At 45.1% G+C, this 18,492-nt stretch overlaps 1 protein-coding gene across 4 annotated transcripts in view; it reads right to left on the bottom strand.

Moving 5' to 3' along the window:
- LIMS1 (LIM zinc finger domain containing 1) overlaps positions 1-18,492 on the bottom strand; it is a 73,991-nt gene that overhangs the window by 54,051 nt on the left and 1,448 nt on the right. The window contains exon 2 of one of the 4 annotated variants that reach the window (XM_069770169.1): positions 17,459-17,565. The exons of 2 other annotated variants lie outside the window; for them this stretch is intronic. The gene's annotated coding sequence lies outside the window, so the exon portion shown is untranslated. Of the gene's footprint in view, positions 1-14,308; positions 14,684-17,458; positions 17,566-18,492 lie in introns of those variants that run through there. One more of the 4 variants, XM_069770170.1, reaches the window with a different exon arrangement.

The following is an 18,492-nucleotide window of genomic DNA, read 5'->3' as shown; positions in this document are numbered from 1 at the left end:
CTTTAAGGATGATCCCACGCACAACTCACCCCTGATTCAAGAGAGACACGGATACATCGTCTGTTGTCTGCTTCCTGGTATTGGCCCATCATGCAGGCCAGTACCACCATCAAATACTCCAGGGCAACTTTCAGGTAGCATGCATCTCAGGAAGGAAAAAGAAAACAAAAAGAAACATAACCAAAAGAAAAACAGTGGAAGGCTTCTTTGGAGCAAGAGGGTGTGGTATTTCTCAGGAATTTTTTCCCTTAAAAGTAATTTTTAAAGGCTCTGTGGACACACACCCTTCATGAAAGAATGTGAAGAAGTAACATTCACAGGGATCCTAAAAGCAATCTAAATATGGATTGCATATGAAGTGTGTTATACATATAAATAATTATGTTCAGATGAAGTATTACTCTCATGGCGTACCCTTAACAAACAGTTAAAAACAGAGGTCTAAAGTCAGTACTAATCTGCAGTGGTTTTTTGGCACATCATTTCTGCTTCCTTTGACAACAGGCATTCCCATTTCTACTTCCATTTACTTCTAACTGCTATAAAAACAGCAAGTCATGAAGTTCAGTAGCACATCAAGTACGCAGCATATAAATAAATATAAACATTAATATCAGGTGTGAGGTAAGGTACAGGTCACAGGTCTCTCTTACTTGTGTGGAAAATAGGGCAAATGTAGAAGAATGAGGGCAGTACCAGAACTTGTATTAGAATTATATGCTTATTTTTTCCCTTAATTCCTTCTCTTACAATAAGTTACACATTTATAATAATGACAGGAATAGATGAGGAAAACATAAGCCCTAGAAGGAAATGTGCTTTAACCTGGAACTCATTTGAAACTACTGCTGCCATACAGCTCCAAAAAACGCTGATGTGCTTCTTTCAGAATAACCATCACCACCCTAATTTGAACATAAGATTTAGCAGAAGAAACTGAAATCCCCAGATGTTGTGCCTAACAAAAAAGTAAACACTAATTTTGTGTACTAGATATTCCAATACCAGAAAGAAGTTACTTCCAAAATTTACTTTCTTGCTTTCTAAGTAATACAGAGCTGCAAGGATGCGAAGTTATTTTGAACACAGCCCATAACAGAATTCATTCAGGACAGCAAAAAACTGCCAGCTCAAAGCATTTTTATTTTACTACCATTTTTAGATCATGGCAATGCCAATAACATACAATTATCAATCTTGATGTATGAAAAGAGTACCAAGTTAATCTTTAAAAAGTTACTTTGCTTGTCTAGCAGACATCTTTTTTGGTAGCTCTGATCTGCTACTGAAAAATGAGGCATCAGTCCAAAGTAAAGAGTAAGCCTAGAGGAAAAAAAATAAAGGTCTTTGAATAATACTAAAAAAATTTTCCACTAGTTCTTTTGACAGACAGAAAAAAAGAGGAAGAAAAGCATTTTCATCTGAAACCACACATGGAAAAATGCTTTGGGTTCCCTCAACTTTGGGGAAAAAAAACCCACAGAGGAAGTTTTTATTTATAAAAACAACCAACAACCCAAGACAAAACGGCGCTTGGCAGCTCGGCCGTGATGAGTCCAGCTCCCCGCAGCATCTCCCACACACCCGGCTCCCATCTCGCCCCGGGTACCACCCCATCACTGGGGGGGTTACAGCTCTGCCACGCTGCGACCTGTGAGCAGGGACAGTTGGGAGAAAAGCAGACACCTTTTGTCATTTTTCCTTCCCATGTGACTGTGGGCATAAAACTTGGGAAGAGACAGTCGGCCAGACTGTGGCCGATGAAACCCGCTACTTAATGCTGGCATCTGCGACAGCAAGAGATTTAAGAGACACATTTTTTACTACTTTTTGTTTATGTAAGAGCTTCAAAATATCCCAGGCAGTTACAGAAATGCAAAAAGACACTTCTCATCCTAAATGCTTAAAATGAAGGAAAAAAAAAAGATGGGTGAAAATGAGAATTCAGTAAAAGATGTGATGTCAGGCATGTACTCTAATTCATTTCAAATCTTATCTTTCAGGCTGGGCCCCCGGCTGTTCTTCTGAGCCATTTCAAGTTACTTAAAACTTCTTGCAGTCATTGCAGATGAAGCAGTTCAGATGGGATTTGCAGGAGCCTGTGCCAGGAGCCTTCTGCCCTGCTGCACAGGAGCAACTGCGGGCACATTTTCCAGCAGGACCACCCTGGGAAGAGACACCCGTGGGAATGGGGGGACGGAGGTGGCAATGAGCAGGGACAGCTCGGGTGGAAAAAGCTGGTGCAGTAAGAGAGGACTTCAGACGACCGAGGGTGGGAGGGAGGAGAAGGCAATTGCCAGCCGCAGCCTCTAATGGGAAACAATGAAGTTTCATGCTGGAAAGTCCAACATCCCACCAAGTCCCAATATGTTCCAGATTTATTAGTGGTTAGCAGTAAATGCTTGAAAAAAAGGCACAGGAATTCCAGTAAATGGATTCAAGACAGTCATACAGCCAGAGAAGATGATATACACTGGTATTATATGAAATACTTTATGTGAAATGGAAGTGAGACCAAGGGGAGCGAGCACCTTCAGAAAGCTGGTTAGGGAAATGTATCTGCACTTCTGCTGAGATGAATGAGAATGCCTTCAGATGCTCAGCATTCCCCAAAATGGGGCTCGTCACCCAGTGCCTTCTCTTCCTGGAATTATTACAGAAAAGCAGCTTTTAAATTATCCAGATTTAAATCATCTTAAACTATACTGTACCTAAAACTTGAAATTAAATCTGATTTCCACAAAGAACATGACAGAAGTGGCCCAAAGTTCCTTTAAATTCTGGTCTTTCTATGTCCTGACATTCAGCCTACAGATGCCAAAAGAAATTAAAAACAAAAATGAAATCGGCCCTCAGCTTTAACCACCAGTGCCAGGAACCACAGAACAGCAATTAGATACTGAAAGGAAGAGGCAAAAGAGAAGAAAGACAAATGAAGAGAAAACTTTCCTTGGGGTCAGATCAGCCACAGGATTTCCCACTGAATTCCTTTCAGTTATGGAGACCTTCATTAATACATCATTTGTACTTGAATGAAGTACAACAGAAATGCATACTTTTAATAAAATTTTAAGGAATGTATATAGGCCAACCATGCCACACACCTACCCAAAGGGAGGGTTGAATGTTACTGCAGGGACTGTGCTATGCCACCGTCACCCTCCGGACAGGAGCTGGAGGAGAACGCCGTGCTTCTGGGTGCAGAGCAGCATCCTCTACTCGGGGGGGAGGAGGTTGCTTTACCCTCAGGCCAATCATTATTAATGTATGCTTAGGCTGCTCAAAGGCACCTTCCCAAATACAGAATAATCGGTCCAATCAACCTATAACTGAGGGTATAAAAACAAAGGATTTGTAAAACAGACACCACTAAGGAACAACAGAGACTGTTTTTTCCCCCCAAGGCAGGAGATAGATGCCAGTTCAAGAGCATCGCATTGCTGATGTTCTTACGAGCAAGACATTTGGCAAAGCAAAGGCTTCCTTAGTTTGCTGCTTGTGTGTGTTTACTTTTAAGCTCTCTTTTTCCAAAACAAACAATAAGAATTAAAAAAAACCAAAACTGTATACCATTCGTGGCACTGCTCCCTGACCTTCAGCAAGCTGCCATCTCCTTGAAATCGCAGTTCAGAGACACAGTTTATGCATAGCCCGCTTCACAGCTTCTCAGGCGGGATCAAACATGCTGCAGCAGCATGGTGCTGAGTACCAATCCACCATGAACCCTCCTACCCACATCAGATATTTTTAAAAAATATTGGCAGGTGACCTCTCCTGGTATAAAACCTACTAACATGAAGTTATCACCAGACTTCCCACAGGTGGCATAAACTCCAGTAACTCCGCGCGGTGTGCTCTGCCCAATTCTGTGCAGATACCTGTTAGCGCCTGTGCCTGACCACATTTGTCCCACTGAGCAGCATCGTACATGGCTGTGAGCCCAGCGCTAAGCTACACTTATCTTACCCATAATGTGTGTCCCTGAACATCACCCGCAATTTTTTGTTTCAGAAACCAGGATAGGAATCAAGTTGCTTATAGCATAAGTGAAATCTGCCAATACTGTTAACTGGAATAAAACATACCTAGAAATGCCAGCCTGTACTCTTGTGGCAACATTTCAAAAGTCGAGGCCACGCACAACATGCTCTAGAAATTTAAAAGTCTGGATTCCCACCTGGATGACCCATCAGAGAGCATCACCATTATAACCCTCCCTCAGAAAAGGATTAGAGGATAGATAACTTGTAGTAAGTATGAAGCTAGGCAGTTTTTTCCAATTACTGGGCAAAACCCAAGTTTTTAAACCTCTAAAATAGACACCACTTCTTTGTGGTCAGTCGTCTGCTACTCTTCAGGAGTGCTTGGGGAGAGGCTGAGTGAGATCTGGCATCCCTCCCGCAAAGCAGCGAGGAGCTCCTGGATTTTCACCCAACCCTCTGCCCAGCGATGCAGCTGAAACACCGACCAGCGTATGGACTCGAAGCTGGTCAAGTCAATTTTCGGAAGATCCTTTCCTCCTCTGCTCCCACAGCTAAATCTTCCCGCTGCTGCCATCATCACACCTGCGAGGCTGGACCCACCACTGCCCTGTTCGAGGCAGCAGGACCCGAGCTGAGAGCAGAGACCACGACAGACCAAGGCACTGCTGTGCCCTGCTCCTGCTGAAGACCACATGGCCACAAAACAAGCCTGGGGGAAGGAGACCTTTCTAAAAATCCCCGTGCAGCAGAGACATCTCCCTCATTTTGTTGGCTTTTAGCAATCCTTGTAATCAAAGCGCTTCCTCTCCCACCCCCTCGCCTTTGGGGATGCTACAATGGGAATACTGCAGAGAGGAAGCAAAAGTAGTCCAAGCATCTGTTTAATACCACATTTAGGTGCCACTGTTGCTGCCAGGATGGCAAATCTTCTGTTCTAACATTGCCTTGCAACTATCCCCTTCAGAAGTTGGCTTTTCCACACGTATTTATAGAGGAGATGATAACAGGTAGCTCTGAGCAGCCCAATCTGGTGCTCTGCATTCAGCAGAAATCAGCAGCATAAATTAATCAGGAACACAAATGCAATGCAACACACACACACACACACACACACACACACACTGATTATGGTTTCAGCAACTTAATGGATAAACCATTACTGTCATCCAGAATCAAATCTGGTTCACAAGGGAGTGGGGGATGATACCAAATGAACAGAAATCCTGTTTTTACCATTAAATCCCAATGTGCTGCTCCTAATGTCACTTAAAAGTACTGGTATAATGCCAAGTAAGACAAGAAACATTGAGCAAGTGGTACAGATACCCCAGGCACCTTAGAAACCACAGTGACTTAGACACTGTAAGCATTATCTTCACCCTCCTTCCTTCTTTACCCTCTCCAGTACCGAAGTGCCTGGCCACAGGTGTTTCAGAGCCCTGCTGCTTGCGGGGTGCACCGTATGTGATTAAAATCCCCTTGACCAAGCTGATGTATAAATGCCATCTTCCCTGCTGCTGTTTTATTCGCGTTCCGTTCACTAACCACTGCTACAAGGTGCAGCACCTCTCCCCTGCTCTCCCTTTCTTGAAGGGGAGTTCTGGCTTTGTCAAAATTTAACTACCGCAAAACACGGCTCCTCAAACTGGACCCACGCGTGCCCAGGAGATCACCCGGACCTCACCTCTGCCGGAGGCAGGGTCCGGCTCACAGGCAGGTCACCAGGAGCCCCACAGCTCGCAGTCCCACCAGCTGCAACCCCTCCTCACTCCCACTCACTCGCAGTAGTAACTCCGCTGCCAACCCAAACCTGTAAAATTCGCCCCCGCCCCGAGCTCGTCCAAGGATCCGTGAAGGCTCCCGTGAACAGGAACCTCCTTCTCGCTTACCCATCCATAACCGTTTTGTTTGCACCAAAGCCGAGACAACGATGTGCAGGTCATCAGCCAAGTGGCTACTGGGCTAAAAATGTAAATTAAAGCATACCAGTTAGCAGTACGCTGGGTTAATGCACAACTTCTTAACACTCTGCTGTATAAGACTGAAACTGAACTGTCATTTGGGTGCCGACCTTCTGAGCAAGCAGACCTGCTCTGACTCGCTTTTCATAGCCTGCGGATCTGGACTTTCATTTTCTTCCTCACATTTACATTTGCATGACCGTTTGCCAACTATGCGAACCCAATTACGGCAATGAAAGGGCGTTGCCAAGATCTGTTGAAAAACACTGTAAGTAAAACTACAGGGTCATATAGTACAATGATCACTCTTTAATTAAATTCAGGTCTTTTGTATGAAATAAAAGCTGAAAGCCTTAGTTACTACTTCTAAGCAAGACATAAATTACACAAAGTATACTTTGCTAGGTGTAAAATCCAACCTACGACAACTTCAACTGAAGGCACAGGGATGTGACCCTGGGTAGGCATGCCATACTCATTTATCAAACAAGCAGCTGCTCTTCTTTAAATATGAGAAACGATAGATTAGGAAAATATCCTCCCAAGCTGTAACTGTTACGAGACTGACCTTACTGTACCATCCAGACAAAACTAACTCAAAACAGCAATAGTTTCATCTGTATACCTCAGACACAGAAGCAAGGTCTTAAAGCCGACTGAATTATTTTCCAAGTATTAACAGGTATTTTGTCTTATTTGGCCCTAAATGTTCCACTTACAAACCCCTGAGTCTAAACCAAGCCCCATTAAACAGAACAACAGAATTTCAGTTGGCTTCGAGGAGAATTGGGAAGGACTTGCTGTAACCCATTGGCACCGAATCAGTTAATCATGCTAACCTCTAGCATTTGCACATGTTATCAGAAACATTAAACGAGTGATCAAACATACGGCTTGAGGTATTTCTGCATTCCTAATGACATGCAGAAGATAATCAAATACTACCTTAAACTGGTGCAGAATTTTCTATTTATATACATGCAGTCTGGGGGAATTGTCGCAAAGCTCCACTAATCTATTTTTATTGAAGTTAATGATACACCCCCTGCAGATCTGAAAGGAACTTGATTCTGAGTAAGGAAAAATCACCTGTATTTCTGATGGGTAATCATTTCAAGCTTTATTATAGAAGCTGGCAAAAAGATAAATCGGGACAACCATTTTTTAATCGAAACTTTTTTCTTTTTTTTTTTCCTTTTTGGGGAGTTTTATTTTCTCCATTAGAAGTTCAGTTCCTGTCTAAGCTACAAAACTCTGATCTGACTGAAAAGCTGTTAACATGACAACAGCAACAGCAAGTGGGATGTCACAGTAAAACTTTAGGGCTTGTTCACAGATGGTTTTGTACCAGGACAAATTGATAGCCATTCCCAACAAGCATGCCCCAAATGTTCCAGATATAGGAGTCAGGGAAGACAACACTGACATTTTTAGAGTTAAAAATAAATAAGAAATAAAATGGGGGGGGGGGGGAAAGGGGGGATACTCTTAAAACCTGTTCCTCAGGTATTTTCATATCACTGTCAAGCAACAAAAAAGGAAGTAACCCCCACATTTTAAAATACCCCTGCAAAAGCTGCTCTATTTAAAAAAAATGCTAAATGCAGCTGGTGGTCCATTTAATTTCCCTCTTGACATGGAAACCCGCTTTTTGAATCACACTCCTCCAACTTTGAGAGGTGGACACATTTCTTCCCCTATAGAAGACACTTCTGTATTCTTAGAAAACGCTCCTGTATTCCTGGAAAGAAAAAATTGTGGGGCAATTTAATCTTCATCCTCCCTGGGTTGCTGGCCTCAGCTCCCAAAAGATAGAGCCAGAAAGGCGATGCAGACAGCGACTCTGCAGGGAGAGCTCAAGAGAAGCAAGCAGTAGCACGTTGGCCAGCTAGCTAGAAATGACCTCAGTTTGGCTCCTCATAACTAATGAATGAGCAAACAATTCCTGACTTCAGCTGCAGTTTGCTCTCTTCTCCCCGCCGTACACAAGTTATTAGTGCAATCGGTTCAAAGCACGGCCTCGTGCCTGGGTGCTAAAGAGGAAAAGAAAGCCGCTGCTGTGGTTTGGGTTGATGAAGCATTGAAGACGTCCTCTGCAAACGCAGAGATTTGTTAGCACAGAAAATGCATATTTACAGAAGCAAAGCAACAGGATATGCCAGAGCAGTTAGAAAATTAAACATCCTAGTGTGCCACGGTAAGGTAATTTAAGATGATGAGGTACACAGATAAGGATCAGGGCCAGGACGAACTTCCCAGCTGAGTCCCAGTTGGACTCGATGATCCTTACCATCCCTTCCAACTCGAGATATTCTATGATTCTAAAAAACAATTCTTGCTGTGCTGAGAAAAGACAGGAGAGGTGGCATCGCCACCCGGGGAGGTTGCCAGGAGGGTTCCCACACCCGCAGCACTGTGCGGGCTGCCAACCGCTGCCTTATGTTTGGACGTCCCCAGACACTGCCACTGTTTCCCTCAACTCCTTTCTTACATATAAGGAGCAAATTTTGCATTTCAGTGCATGAAGCCCATTGGGATAGGCCTGGCAGGAGGGTCTGGAGATGACGGCTGTGACTTTTATCACTCACTGAGCAGCAGTTTTGCAAGCCTCCCCTAGCTGCGCCGTGCTCCACCACCAGCTTCTCTTCGGGTACAGGCAGCATCATCCTGCTGAGGGGCAGTTACAACTTCCCAGCATCCAGGGAGAAAAATGCCAGCCATGACAATGTGTGCAGAAACAGAGTGTCCCTTGCCACAGTGCTTTTGATGCTGTGCCATCATCCACTGAGGTTTTAAAACATTAGCAATTCTTGTTGATGCATTTCTTGCTTTGGAAGAAAGACTTCAGTAGGGGTATCCTGTGTTTGTTTATACACCTGACCAGGCAATTGCTAGTAATGTTTTGGAGACAACACCCTATTGCAGCACCTGCTTGTACACAATGAACAAAGCTGTGGAATAATTTATGGCAGAATCACTTAAAACAAAACAAAACAAAAAACCAAACTACATTTTCTCCTGCCATTCTTTTACCTGTTTGGTTGGTTTAAATGCTTCACATGCCATGACATAGGTATCTCAAGCATTGGAACAAGCTGCCCAGTGAAGTGGTGGAGTCACCATCCCGGGAGGTATTTAAAAGACATGTAGACATGGCGCTTAGGGACATGGTTTAGTGGTGGACTTGGCAGTGTTAGGTCAACAGTTGGACTTGATGATCTTAAGGGTCTTTTCCAACCTAAATGATTCTATGATTCTATCTCTTAAGAAAGCCTATAAAGAGAATACAGTAGCACAGATGCAGTTTAACCTTCACGTGAGCCCCAGACGACGAGGGTGAACCCAGGCGCTGTTACTGGGTTTGTGCGTCCTGCCAGCTCCATGCACTTGAGCTCTTGGCTCCAAGGAAATGTAAATTTAAACTTGTAATGTGACCCGAGTGAACTCAGGAATTTAACTCAAGTGCTCTGTGTAATTGGGACTATATTGTCTTCCGACTAAATAAATTAATCCAATTGTTTTTACTTAGATACATTTCACTGTTTATGAATTTCTGAAAAACAAGTATGTCCTTTCTGTAAATTTTTAATGTTCTCTTCAAGATAAGAATATTTGAGACAAATATTATGAGCTCCTTGTCTTTCCTGACTTCTATTAATATCATAAGGAAAAAAGCAAATGAAACAAAGTTTTCAGTAAATGCAATTCCATTAACATCCTTGCAACATTTCCACTCAAGCATTAACGAAACGTTCAGCACTACAATCTGAAATACTAGATATTGATGACACAAACACTTTATCTTTGGCTTATTGAACTTTAGATACACATGAACTTTAGATGAACTTTAGATATTTCCGTAGAATGCAGAGCAAAGTATTTTTAGTGTGATGAACAAAGATTTTCCTTCTAAGTATTTCAGGTAGACCCTGCCTCTCTCTTGCATCCCCAAGACAAGCTACAAGAACTTTATTATTTAAACCATGAAGACAGAGTGGATAACTTAGTTTTTCCAAGATTGGTGAAAAACCTTTTAAACTGGAATTAAGGCCCTGCTCATTCTGCACATGCTTTCATGAAAAGGAATTAATGATGAGTTAGAAAATCTGGACTCAGCAGTTTTTAATTATATTCTCCCCCCACTGTGGCAGGGGGAACTGGTAAATACCTGTAATGCAAACCAAACAAGGAGTATTACTCAACATAGGAAAGAAAAATCCTCCGCTTGACATTAGTACCATCAACATCCTTCATGCCTACACAGGTGGGATGCCAGAAGACAGCTCGCAGTGGCGTGGTTCCTCCTCCGGCAGGATGGAGCCTTTCTCCCCCCAGAAGACCTCCCAACGCCACGTTGCCACCACGCAACTCGTCCAAGTGATGGCTGCAACGGCCGTGGTGGCTTTGCTGGGCACCTAGAGACTTAAAACCCAGCATAGTCCCCATCACTTCCCTTCTGCGGACTCCGGCGCTTATTTTTGTACGTGCATGGAAGTAACTGCTGCACATTTTAAACTGTGCATTTATGGACTTAACAGAAAATCCATTAAGTCAGTCAAACCACTACACAGCTACTCAGCCACACATTATCAAAACCCATCAGGTAAAAATGGCTAAACCAATTTTACCTCAAATGACACAAAATGCTCATTTTGTAATTCTGCCTACCTTGGGAATCTGTCCATGCTGAAACTGCTCTGAAAAGACATCGATACCATGCAACAGCATTAAACTCCTTGAATGTCTCTCTTAAATACAGGTTCACAAACCTATTTATAAATGAATAAATAGCCCAAGGTGAGCAGAAAGCTTTCTCATGAAACCTAAGCAATAATGCAATATTACTCTTCCTCGGTCCTCTGCCATTTTATCATGTTCTAGTAATTTTCCCAAGGGTAATGTCAAGGTTCCTCTTAACTGTACTGTTTACCCGTCTCTGCATGGTAATAATAAAAATATTGATTTTCACATTTGTGACTCAGATTCAGTTCGACAGAAGAAATCCAAATTATTTCCCCCTTGCAGCGTTATCAGCTAAGCAATCACAAGCACAAAGAGCTTCACCCGCGTCAAAATGAAGCAGCGTCGTTAACACCCGACACTTCATTTTACCTGTACTTTTCAAAACGAAGCCCTGGTCCAGCAGTAAATTTAAATGCAGGCTGGGGAAGGGATGGGTCTGAAGAGCTGTGTCTGCTGGGTGAGGTTTGCCTCGGATGTGAGCCGACACGGAGGAGCCTCCCGCCTTCCCTTGAGAACAGTGCTGGGATCTGCACTGATCCAGCCAGAGCCGGGGGCATCAAACACAGCCCCAACGCTGAAAACCCTCGGACCCTCTCCAGGACCCACTGGAGAGCTCACGGTGATCGTTCCCATCTTACATGTGACAATAAGGAAAACTTGGCTTTCAGACGAAGGCTGGAAACTCTGACCTTTGGGCTTACACCGTACATAGCCACCGGCATATTTTATCCCTCCTCCCTTGCTTTGTTTGACTGCAAAGCTATGGCACAGCTCATCCCCTTGCTGCCCCAAAGCTAAACTCTGCCTTTGTGCCACCGCCTGAAGACATCCAGCTCCCAGCGTGCTGGCATCGAGGAGGGCTGAGCGATGCCATTTCATGAGGGACGTCACGCGAACAGGATGCCCGGGGAAAAGGGCAGCCTTTTCTCTTTGCAAAAAGAGAAATTGTGACTGCTGGAGATTTCAACAGAGGGGGATTCATCCCAGGGCTGCGAGCCCATCAGTTTCCCCCAGAGACTGTCCTGGTTCTACGGGTTTCTTTTATATTTCTTTTTTTTTTTTTTTTTAAATGCGAACCTGAAACCGTTCTTCAGTGTTTGAACAAGCAGGAAATCAGCCAAAAGAATAAGCCCCACCGGCCTTTACATTATTTCAAACAATTAACAATAAGCTGCTATTCTTTGACATAATTACAGAAATCACACTTCTTTGATGCACAATGGCAAACAAGCACACTGAAGGGGCAAAAGGAGGTAGATTTTCTTCCGGGAGATAAGTACTTTTCTAAATAACAACTACCCCGAGGACTGTATTTATACAACTATTTCAACACGCAAGACTTTTTTTAAAGTCCACTATAATCCACTGACAAGAAAAGATCAAAGCAGCTAACAGGAAGGCCAGGGTGCAATCAAAATATTTGATCAGCAAGAGGTTTCTTATCTGAGCCATAAACTCGAGGGCATTTCAGTGGGAGCTGTGGGAGCAGAAGCCGGCGTGAACACCCGGATGCCACGTGGCCGTGGCGGATGGAGACCCTTGGGAGAACCTTTCCCTCGTGCCCCGTCGCCATCTCACCATCCCTTCTTGCACGGGACCCCCCCGGTGCCCGCCGTCCCCGGTCTCCCATCATTTTCGGTGCAGCTACGTTAAACAACCAAGGGCAGAAATTTTATTCGTTCTCCTAAATCCCACCACCTCCCCCGCCAAAGTTAAATATTTGGCCTTTGGTTAAACTAAATGGATTTTTTTTTTTTTTCCTTTTAAAGCAAAGTCTCACGATCCCCGTGTGACCCCGGTGGGAGGACGGAGGGAGGCAGCGAGACCCCACTGCGACACCCAGAGCACTGCCAGAGCCCGGTGTCAGCTTGCTGAATGGCAGAGATGGGTATAATGAGCTTTTAATGACTTCCTTTTCCTTTTTTTTTTTTTTTTAAAAAAAAAGAACAAGAGAAGAGCTACTGGGATTTTCCTCACACTTTTTTTTTTTTAAATAAATACTTGGTAAACATTAAAGAGCTACATATTTGGACGGAACTCACATTAAACAACCTCTTCAGTAGTTTAATTTTTGAAAGAAATAGCAAATTCTCACTTTCTTTAAAGGCTCTACTTTTACTTCTTTGTATATTCCCTAGCTTATCAGCACATTTCCCTCGGCTTTTCTGACAGAAACATATATATATATATCCTTGTAACCAGAGAAGTATGGGAAACTCTGGAAACATCCAACTGTGTACAAACATTTAAAGCTCAGATACCCTAATAAATACAAAACAAGCACCTCTCCGAAACAAACATCTCCAGATGTTTTAACATATTTTTATATATATAGATATATATAAAAGATGTGACTCAGGCACGGAAAGCCAAAAGAATGTTCTCATTTCCTGAGGCTGGCTAACAAAAAGGAAAAAAATGTAAATGCTGGAACAAAGATTTCGGAAGTGAGCTTTTTCTTCACAGCAGCAGCTTTAAAATGATCTGCTTCGATTCCTTTTTCATCTAAACAGAATACGGCCTCTCTTGCAACTGCAAATACTCAGAAAAGGAAAGACAGGAGGCAGAAAAAAACCTTTTTTTTTTTTCTGGGATGTTTAAAGTACTACAGAAACATCGCACTCGGGAGGTTCCTGCCCTTCTCCTTTCAGTCCCGGGGAAGCTCACCGACAGCTCCCATCAAGCCCCTTCCCACAGCAGCTTGCCTTGTCTCCACCGTACAGCGCTTGAGAAGAAAAGCGAGCAGCCACGCGTGCCTTGGCTCTCCCGCAGCTGCATCTCTGCACGGCGGGAGTCAGCTTGCAAGAGCTCACAGGCCCAGCTCTCGCTCCATTTTTTTTTTTAACTCAACAGTACAAGTGGGTATAAACAGCATCCAGTTCCTCTGGGGACCTGGAAGCAATGGGTGAAGTGAGTCCCTGGGCACCTTCAGATCATGAAGTCGTGTCGTGCCAACAAACGTTAGGTAGACTTAAACAGGCATTGATGTGTAGCTATTCTCTATATTCTCTATTTATGTGTCACCCCTTCTAACTATACCCTACGTGTCACGGCGACGGGACACGGGGTGTCCTTCCTCCGAATCCTCTGAAGGTGAATTTCTGCAAGCTACTTCCGTGACAACCATGACAAAACCACTGCTGGGCTGGTTTCCCTTCAGGCAGGGCTGTAGGAGGGGACAAGCTGCAGCGAGAACATACTCAAGCGTGCTTTCAACAGCAGCAAGCAAAATTGCCCAGGCGATCCTCCTTCAACAACCTGCAGGCAGGTGATGCCTCTTCCAGTGCAATGGAGCGTGGACATGCCCCTTCCCGACATCCCACCCAGGATGGCCGCAAACGGTCCCCAGCCCCAACCCAGACCACCACCAGACACGGCTCCCTCCTCCTTTACATCCTCAGCACCTCCTCACAGGACCCCCCACCTTTAACACCGCTCTCCGAGGCGATGGGTACACGACCCAGGCACAAATCCATGCTTCTGCCGAAATGGCTATTTCCACCTTTCCCACATCCCTTCCCACCCTACTCCCCGACATTACTGCCACTCACAAGATCAAGGAATTGATCCAGATGGAGACAAATTCAGTTTTAAATCTATATATCTACCAATCTCTCTTACCATGGGTTTTCAGCTGGCTCAGGTCCCCGGTGCTGGCACAAGAGAAGTTGGGAGACGGGAACGTGCGGGTCACCCCGGTCAGCTGTAGCACAACCGCATGCTTAATTAAAATGTCTCTGTAATTGCCGCCTGTGGGAAGAGCAGCTGCCTTGGCATGGCCCAGAGATGGACTGTCCTGCTTTGTGACACTGGCCAGAGCTGGGTCTGGGAGATGATCGCTGCCGAGTGAATCTCGGCCCACTTACCAGCAGACCCTGGCAAAAATAAATCACTTAATCCAGCACAAATGTTGGTCTCTCTGCCACGAAACACAAGTCTGTCCTGCTACCAAAGCAGTTCAGAAGCACACGCTGTTCATCTGCAAAGCTACAAACTGAAATATGTGCCCATCTGCAAGCGTTTCATCACGACGGACGATTCACCAAAACCAGGGGGTTTTGCGAGCGGAGGCTGCCGTGCTGATTCAGCCCTGAATCTGCAGGGGCTGCCTTCCCCCCTCCCCGACAACACCCGCTGGCAGGCCATGCCACCCCGCCTGCCAAGCTGTATTTTTCATTCCCAGATCAGAGGTGGAGCGTGCCAGGAGACACCGAGGGACGACTTGGGGATGCTCCAGAAGGCGAGAGGCTGGCAGCCGGTCCCTCGCCCCTGCCAGGCAGCACCCAGCCCCAGCGGGGATAGCCAAGCCCCCCGTAAAGAGTCCTTGCAAAGCGTCGAGGTCCCCTTTCCCCCTCAAGGCGGATTTGAAACTATTTCTCTGTGTGGTTTTCTCTCCCCACATCAATCCCACAGCTGTTGCACGTCAGCGTGGGGTCTGGACAGGAGCCACTGTGCCATGTTGTTGCCTCCCAAATATTTGCTGGCGTTGCTGCATTGCTTTGCTGTGGTCTTTCCCAGTGCCCCCAACTACACTAAAACAATATATTAATACAGAAAACCCTCATAAGTCTGAGCACAGCAGCTTCCCCGGGCCACCCAGGAAACATTCATAAAATCCTTACGTTGCCTTAGTTTCTCAGATTATCCACACTGACTCCCCATTCATGATGTAAGCAATAAACCCCAAGGTTTTAACTCTACTGTTTCCACCAGTTTAGGTTTTACTCAATCAAAAGCCCATCACCAGTGTGTTCTCCGTTCTCGAAACTATTTAATGCAAGCAGTGATTGAAACAACCCTAAATGCAACAAGTGACTTAGGAGTCACCTTCTTACCAATTTCTGTAGAAGGGGCTGGTGGGGTTTTTTAATGAGTTAAAAGTGATGAAAAAAAAAGATGATCAGAGCTGGAATTCAAGGACTTCTTATTTAAAGTATAAGGAAAAGCAATTAATATGAAAAATACAGAGCATAAAACCTCATCCTGGGTGCTGGCCTTGCTGTAACGCTATTTTTCATGCATCCTAAGATACTCCAGACTATGCCATTTTTGCACAGGAACGTGGTTTCAGACTGCAGACAAGAGGTCCGCTTTGCCCATAAATAGTTTGTCACTGGGCACACCGTCAGCTTCTGCCCCCTGCACCTTGCCAACAGTCTCCAGGCACTCAGACAAATTCACCAAATTGTTTTGCATAAAGGGTTACTAGGGTACACAAAACCAACCAAGGAAATTACAGTATCTTGACTTCTTTTTCCCTTCCATCTGCTTAAAAAGCATAAGTAAGCATTTTCATAAAGACTCAGACACTGCAGGAAGGGAAATGCTGAAGTAATTGCAAAGGAGTGTCCTAATTTGAAGAAAAGTATTAACCCCAGGGCACAGTCCCCTGCTACGTCGTCTCTAATTGTCAGATTGAATTAGGGCCTTCCCATCCTTTCACCCCTTCTGCCTCCACACCAGCGCTTCCGCACAAGCTGTAAGGGTGACGTGCACTGTTACACATCGCTAAAACGACGAGGACAGCAGACCACGTACATGGCTGCTTGATTCATGCTATGGATAGCTTATACAAGGGAAGGCTTTGGCTATCAAAACGTGACTGTCAGTTTGATTTTCCTTGTCATCAGCACCCGCCATCATGGAAGGACCTGACATGAGTCATTTCCCCACCAACTAACAAGCTGCTTTTAGCACAGCTAGTAGTTAAAGCCTCCCTACATTGAAAAGCAGTAAGAGACTGCATTATGCGACGGAGTGAAAAACCTGTAAACGGGGCTTTGGAAGAGAACACCACACAGAGGAATCAGGATGTCTAACCTAACACACTTAGCAGGAAGCCACAATTGCAGGAGCTGAAAAGCCTGCCTTAAGTGCTTCAACAATAAATATTTTATTGCGACTTCAAAAAGAATTTGTTAACTATGCAAACTATCCTCTGTATATTGTGGGCCATTAACGGTTCCCCTGCAGTGACTGTATGGAGCCAGTTCTAAGAAGAAGACTCGTGCATTACAACTGAGATCGAACTGCAGCATCACATTTAGCTTCTTATTTATGGAGTCGCCTATCAAAGCCAGTAACACTACGAATTGCCCACATTTTTGAGCTTCACAGTCCACAGCAGAACAAGAGCTGAAAATTCAAACAGTCTCTGCTAGTTTTTCAAATGTAGTTATGCTTTGCATAAAGAGGAGCTTGCTTGGTTCAGTATTTTACTGCATGCTGGCCTGTATTTATTGCTACAAAGAAAAACTTAAGTTTGTGCTAGGAAACTACAAAGGCTTAAGATAATAACGGTTCTGAATTGCAAGCTAATGTTTTCTCTGAACCACATAAGAAACTTATTCCAATGATAACACAAGATGACTTCAGCACAACCAGCTGGAAAAGCTGCCCACAAAACTCAGAGGACACTTATGAACCAAGCGGGCGTTGCAGCCCCAAGCAGCATGTCCAGCAATCCTGAATGACAGACCACTACCCAGCACCGACCCAGCTACAGGGCAGGCTGCACAACCCTCCCTGCCCAAACCCCTCTCCTCCAGGGCAGAGTCTGATCTCCCAGTGTGATGATGAGCGAGATGGCTGTGCCTTGGGTAACAGGCGTTCAGGTTACAGCCCCAGCCTGCAAGTTCCTTGAATTGCAAAACAAAAGCCGCAGCAGCGACTCGAGTTTAAAAAGCCTCTATAAAGTGGAGGGGAAAAAAAACCCACCAAAGTTAAAAAGAAGAGTATTTCCTAGGATGAAAACAAACCTCATGTGCGTACCTGCTGACCAGATGTCTGCTGCTCCTCCGTGTACCGAATCTGGAGAGAGACCTCAAGTCATTCTTTCCTTTTTTGTTTTCTTCCCCAAAACTCAGATTATTTAAACTCTGTAAATCAGAGCAAAAAGTCAATATCTGAAATCCCTCAGGAGTTTCAGCCTGCGGAAGCCTTTGAGATCACCTTGTATTTTGTTAAAAAGTGGGCTCGAACGAAACATTTGCATTTCTAGTGTTCCAAAGAATCAAAACAAGAAAACACACCAATTTTTAATTTCCTCTCCTTGCATTTCACTAAATGGAAATGTATCTTACACAAACCTTGCCCTTTCATTTTCTTTTGACCTCAACGGACTGGAATCGTCTAAAGAAAAACCCCCTCAGCCAGAAGTCCTGCAACTGGTTTCTCCGAAGAACCTGACCCCGCAGCCAGGCGAGCCACCCTCCCTGCCCTGGACAGCAGCTCCCTCTGGTCCCTCCTGCCACGCTTCTGCAAGAAATCAACCGCACAGCACCTTCACATCCTTCACCACTGTCCCTTTTCCTCGATACAATGATGCACCCCCCAAAAAAGCAGTGAGAAGAGAGGCACAGAGGGACCCCACATCCAGCCCTTGCTGGGTGAGCAGTTCATATTCAGAGGGCAGCAGCAGTGGCAGGACGCCAGGCTGACTCTCTCAGCTGCAGGAGGATTTGCTCTGCCGGGAGGCAGCAGGGCTCGTCCCCACTGCCAGGGAAGGATGCTCGAGCCACTGGCCTTACCCCCGGGATGCTTCCCTGGACGTGCCGGCCACCCACTTGCCCGCTGCAGGATGCACTGCGTGCGTTTTGCGCTTGAAGGAGCTGCCCCCCAGACAGCTTTGAGGGAGGTGGGCTCCCACCAGAGCGCTCTGCTACTTCATCTCAGCAACTTTCTGCAAGCATAGGCTCTAGCCTGACTTTGTCCCAAAATTTCTCGCTGTGCCAGGGGTGTAGCCTAGTTTGCATCCTGGGAGGCGTGTACCAGCAGCGCAGCTGGCCTGCTCCCCAAAAACTTCA

The sequence above is a fragment of the Haliaeetus albicilla genome, chromosome 25 (genome assembly GCF_947461875.1).
Source record: "Haliaeetus albicilla chromosome 25, bHalAlb1.1, whole genome shotgun sequence".
Lineage (NCBI taxonomy): Eukaryota > Metazoa > Chordata > Aves > Accipitriformes > Accipitridae > Haliaeetus > Haliaeetus albicilla.
Note: the sequence above shows the minus strand (reverse complement) of the source record. Positions and strands in the feature narration are given on the sequence as shown.